This window comes from Lycium ferocissimum, chromosome 11, assembly GCF_029784015.1.
Source record: "Lycium ferocissimum isolate CSIRO_LF1 chromosome 11, AGI_CSIRO_Lferr_CH_V1, whole genome shotgun sequence".
Taxonomy (NCBI): Eukaryota; Viridiplantae; Streptophyta; class Magnoliopsida; order Solanales; family Solanaceae; genus Lycium; species Lycium ferocissimum.
This window is the reverse complement of record NC_081352.1, coordinates 24,041,598-24,048,271: the sequence shown is the minus strand read 5'-3', so window position 1 is coordinate 24,048,271 and position 6,674 is coordinate 24,041,598.

The window sequence follows — 6,674 nt, the reverse complement described above, 5'->3', positions numbered from 1 at the left end:
TAACAACAACATCATACCCAGTACAATCCACAAGTGGGAAACCCTGGGGAGGTAGAGATATACGTAGGCTTATCTCTACCTTCTCGTTTTTGAGTGCGGGGGGGGGGGGTGGTGGGGTGGTAAAGAGACGATTTTCAATAGACCTTCGGCTCATTATTAATATATTAAACCTTTTATAATATGTTGTACAAGTGCAGAACCAAAGTTGAATTGTCGTTTTAGCTTTGTGCATCTAAAAAGGTGATTTAGAGTTGCTCTCGCTTGTTTATTTCAACAAATCTATATACACCACTAAAGGTTGTGGTGTGTGTGAAAAACTAAACACGAGCACATATCAATGTTATGATGTAGTTCATAGAACAACAAGATCATAAGATTGAACGGGTAATGCAAGTGAACTTCATTGCATCCTTTTGTTAGTCCGTTTTCAGAATATCATTTTCCATGTCATTTTATGGGTTTTCGGTTACCCAAAGAAAATATTTTTCACACACATAATTACAGGATTTTCCATCCACCGACCAAATAGAGAAAAATAACTTTTAGAACTTTTCCACGGAAAATGACTTCTATCATATCGAATCATAATTTTTCTTTGAATACGAGTGACTGAGCGCTCTTTCTACTATGAATGAGTAACGTCTTCATTTATTTTCATGCTTCCTCTTCAAACTGGCCTAGATCAAGAGCATGGAGTTTGAGAAAGTTGGCCTATTTTGTTCTGGCAGGAGTTGGAACAGAGATTCACTTCACATTCCTAGTTGACAGACCCTGATTTCGTATCTTATATAGGATCCAACGTATCTTAAGGCATCTTTTGTCGACTCCTAGTTAAGAATAAAATAGTTGTAACAAAAAGCAACTGGATGTGGTTAGAAGTTCCTCGGATATGAGCCTGTTTGGATGGACTTACACTACTGAAAAATCTCTATTTTTTCACTGATTTCCCACTGAAAAATGTTCAGTGATTATTTCTCACTGAATGTCGATGGGAAAAACTTAGATAGTAGTGTTTTCAAACGGAAAAAAGTATGAACTTTCCAACCATGCATTTTCCCAGTGAGCTGATTCGGTGGAAATGAAGCGAGAAAATCATGTTTTATAACACAGATTTTCCACCGAAGGTCGGTGGGAAAAACATATTTTCCTAGTAATGTTATTTTAGGAGCTTTTAAGCACTTTTATAATAATTGGGTAAAATAAAAATAAAAAGTGCTTTCAAGCACTTGTTTTTAAGCCAAAATGACAAAAATAAATCAAAAACCATAAATTAGGATTTCTAACGTAACTCATATGGCTTTTGGCTTATAAGCCATAAGGTCATCCAAACAGGCGCTCATATAATGAAATTTAACTTGAAAATGCAGAAAGGTTCTAAAAATTCTTTAAATTGAACTGTTTCTTTGTAGTATTTTTTTTTTTTAATGACTGAAAGATCTATTTGGATCCTATTATGGGCGTGCCGTCTACCTCTCTCCATTTAAAACACTGAATTTAGTTCGCTTGGTGCGAGACTCGAACTTGTGACCTAAAAAACAAGTTCTTCTAACTTTGCCAAGTCTTTTTGGTTGTATTATTATTAACTAATTTTAAAAAACAATAACTAACTAGAGTTTAACTTCTACATTGAGTTAAAAAAAATTCACACTATCACATCATTTAAAAGATACTCTTTTCGTTCCAATTTATGAGTCATAGTTTGACTCGAAACTAAGTAGAAAGAAAATTAAAGGAAGATTTCTAAAATTTATGGTCTTAAACATGTATAACATTTGTGTGACTATTAAACTTTCGGAAGTTATGATCTTAAACAAGTCGTTGTATGTCTATAAAACTTTTCGCAGTAAAAGAATTAGGAGCTTAAATGTTTAATGTTAAATTGTTTTACATAAAAATAATGTGAGCCTTAGGGTTAGCTAATCTCTTAAGAAACATTAAAGAACAAGATTAATTAAAGAAAAAAAGACCCACTTCATTAGAAATAAAAACCATTCAATACATAAGCAAAACAAGAGATTTAATTCAATACTTGATAATGAATATCCTCATCAACAAGATTCAAGTGAAATAATAAAATATTACACACTTAAATATTCAATACATAACAAGGAATTGAAGAAAGAGTTAAGAGTTTGCTCACTAAAGTGCTCCAATCTTCGGTGTGGTTGATGAACTCTAGCTTCCAAGACTTGGATTAATATGGCCAAAGATGAAAGACATTCCCTCCAAGTCTTGCTTTTATAAATCCCAAAATTTTCTTCATATTTTCAGATTTACAAATCTGGCCATTTTTTGCACTCTTATCACTTTTCTCATTTTTTCAATTTTCCATCCTTTTTATTTGTTTTTAACATGGTTTCTTTCCGATCACTTCTAAATCACATAAAACCTGTAAAATGAAAGCAAACGACATTAATGCACTATTTTCTCAATCAAACATAGCAAAAAACTAAGATTAAAGAAGAGATAAGTTGGTAAAATCCAACTTATGAGCCATCCTTTTTGAAATTAACAAATAAGATAACAGCGTCAACTTAAACTGGTGGAGGTAAATTACACATCATGTTCATAACAGGTGAAGTTTAACATCTTAAAAATGGAGCCAAGTAACCTTCTATATCAGTGGAGCTGCACTTGATAGTGTAAATATTCATTACATCATCGGTGACTACAAGGTAATTCCAATGAATTATTATCATATCAAATGGTATTAATAGTTTCAGTGCATGTTTAGAAAGAGTACTTAATTCTTTTATATAATTAATTTACAATCAGGATCCTCAATGCTTATCCGCTACGCCAATTAAGTAGGGGTGTACAAAGTAAACCGACAAACCGCACCAAACCGATAAATCGAGTCAAACCGAGAAAAAAACCCGACTAGTGGTTTGGTTTGACTTGGTTTGGTGTTGGAAAAAAAAAACGACCATAATTGGTTTGGTTTGGTTTTAACTAAAAAAAAAGTCAAACCGAACCAAACCAACCCGACATTACATGTATTCAAATTTTAAAATATTTTATACATAAAAATATTTATTTGTAATGTAATTTATAAATATTTCTTAAATTTTTTCGTAGTTCTTTAACTATTATCATATTATTCAAGCTTGAACTTCGAATTTTGAATGTCAATAAGTTTTATATCCTATGAATGTTAGTAACTCAAATAAAGTCCAACTCAAATAAAGTTCAAACCAAAACTAACTCAACACTAATGCTAACAAAAGAAATTCAATTTACCACTAGGAATGACAATAATGTCGGATATCTATTCTTCAGTTTTGCATAATTTATTTAGAGAGTGAAAAAACATAGCTTAAGTTTTATTTCTTTGTCATGTAATTAATACTTATTAGCTGTACTTATTTTAGCATGACTTAGTATTTTTAGATTATGGTCATTTTCTTTATGGCTTGTTAATTAACAATATTTATTTTGATCGAATTTATTAGCTTTTGTTGAATATTTTAATACAATATCATCACTCTTCTCACATTTTGTGTTATTTTCTTAAGAAACACCTTAATTATATAGTTGTGTCTTACTAGAACTAAAGAAATATTTGAAGTAAAAGTTATATGTTTTGTATCAAGACTATTCCGAAAAAAACCCGAAAAACCCGAGAAAACCGAATAACCCGAGAAAACCCGAGGTTGAAAAACCCGAATTTTATTGGTTTGGTTTGGTGTATAAATTTAAAAACCCGATGCAATTGGTTTGGTTTGGCGTTTAAAAAATCCGAACCAACCCGGTCCATGTACACCCCTACAATTAAGTATGTCTGATCAACATATCCACCAACCATATATAGCCTTTCTCCCATTTGATTGAAACAGATTTTTCAAATATTTTTAGTCTTAAAAACACGTGGACATATGTATGTATGTGTGTATGTATATGTATATGTGTGTGTCTATATATATATATAGATATATGCCCACGCAAGTATCAAAGTCCGAAAAAGGCCTATTTTGCAATTGATATCATACTTCAGGAGGTATTATTCTAATTTTATGTTCGATTAAAATTTGTAATTGTGTTATCTATACTATATGCAACTGCAAGTTGTTTTAGAATTCAGGACTTACAAAATTTAAATATTCTTAAATTCACCTCTGACTGAACTATATATTAGTTTAACATGCCCAGTAGTAAAATTGACGTACTAATGGTGAAGTGATTATTAGAATGCATATCACACGTCTATTATGTTGGTGTAGATACTAGGAACCGGGTGTTAGTAAGTTCTTTCCTCCCACAGATCCCCACTATCAATGCATCTTTTTCTTTACAACAAAATAGTTCATACTTGGTACAGTTAGCTCTTTCTCCAGCAACCATCTTCTAGAACAACATTCACTATAACAGTCATGTTTTTTTGGCTGTATATTAAAATAAAAATAGCTCGCCACATAATTACTGTACATACTGGAAATATGTTCAGAAAAGGACATAAGGGCCGGTTTAAGGATGCTGGCGGTCCCAATTAAGTAAGTAAATAACACATTTAACACTATTAATGATTGTTGGATTATTCATTGGTAAAACTTCATCATACTGCAACTTTTGAAGATTTAATTGTTTAGCATCCCCTTGGTCTTGGAAATACTTAGTGGATTGTCATGTGTGTTTTAGTGGCATATATAATAGCTGTCCATAGAGCTGGGCATGCATTTGTAAGAATTAATAAGATATAATGTAAAGCTGTCTAGAATTAATTAAGGTGCAATTCGTCTATATAATTAAATGAGAAGTACCACTAAAGCATACAACTTTAATCTCTTTTGAATAAAAAAAGAAATGTAAAGGAGGACACTTAAGTTTATGACTGTGCCACGTGATAATGAAACCTTTGATACCAATGTAGTACTGACTAAAACGTTAAACAATACTAGTATTGAGGAATATACTAATGGGGATGAGTCTGATTAGCCAAGAACTAGGTGTTTTTATCCAATCTTTATTAGAAGGTGTTAATTAGCATTTAATCTCCCCAAGTTTGAAGATGGGAACAGGACCTTGACTTGTCGGGATAAACAAGACACCAATTAATTAGCATAATGAAACCAAATTAACAATAAACAAGTAACTAAAAGCATGTGAAAAGGAATCATACCACGCCATGCGCATCTTCTCCAAAGTTCAATCTTTTGCATTTCTTCTCTTTTCCATTAAACAAGTTTTACTTAATAAATGATGTAATTTATATAAATTAGGGTGTTAGAATTTTCTATAGCCTCAGTCTCCGTGTTATTTTACATAAAATAGCAGGTTATCTTTCTTATAATTTTGAATACCTAAAACAAGAGAGTAGGGTCAAAGCACTTTCGTCTTTTAAGCTTTCATTTCCCGATCCATCTGCCGTAGATATCCGAGAGATCTTCACAAGGCAAGCTAATAAAAGAGTAAGAGGCGTTGCAACTTGCAAGCTAGCAAAGAGTTATGCTTTCATTTCTTTGTTGGAAAAGAAGTCGTGAGGGATGCGCTTTGACTGATATCGTTCACACAATTCCATTCTGATGGTCCTAGGAAAAAGGAAAGGTTCATTCATATTTCTACCAATAACGTTTTTTAAAAACTCTTTGAACCCCAAATTTGGGGCATCCAACTTTCACACAATTAACAGTGTTCAACGAGCAATTAATATTTCACGATCACGAATATAATACTCTTTGTAATTATGTGTATAGTATTAATCCTAGCATTAGAAGGTTGATCGTCTAAATATACTAAATAACGAAAATCATCCTATATTAGTATAGGTGGGGACAAAAAGGTTGAACGGAGAGAAACGCCTCGTTGATGCTTTTTTTCTGTGCTACCCAGGTTAAAGGCTTGCTTGAGTACAAATAGATTAACGAAAGAAGTTTTCGTTTGCAAACTCTAGAAAATTCGAAGATTTTTTTTCTTTTCTGCTCTCTCCTCTCCAAAGGCCAAGGGAAAGACTATACCCCTTTCTTTCAGTGGCTTTTTTTGTTTTTCTTTTGAAATTGGAATTGATTTTTCCTGATATACCTATTACAATGTGTGAAAAGATCCTTGAATAACTATAGAGTAACTTGAAAATCTGCAAAAAAGTTACAAGACAGTTTTAATATTTTTCATATAAAAGTATATTCGTTCTTGAAGGACTCAAAAAGATGTTATATAATCGTAAATGAAGATGTTATATAATCGTAAATGAGAAGGTTGGTTCCGTAGAAAGACAAAAGTGGATTCGCACATAAAAATTATATATTGAAAGTCTATTTGTCAGGAAAATTGGTAAAAATTATTTTACATTATCACCTTGTACAAGTTAAAAAAAATAAAAAAAGGAGGGGGGGGGGGGGTTGGTGCACAAAGCGTCCTGCGTTAGTAGGTTGGGAGGAGAGGTGCACTCCAAAGTGTGATGTAGATATCCTACTCCTATTCTAATGCAAGCATTAATGATTACTTTTATAGCTCGAACCCATGAACTATAAATCGTGGAGATAAATTTACCGTTGCTCCATGCTCTCCTCTACAAGCTAAGTTAAACACAAAATATAAAGACATCCAACTGAGGAATCTCCTATATACATCGCCCCTTGCTCTCTTTCTCACTTCATCATTATCCTTTCGAATAACATTTAGATATACTTTAATCCCTGTTGACCATATGGAAATGGCAAGCAGTACTAGTAAATTATTTT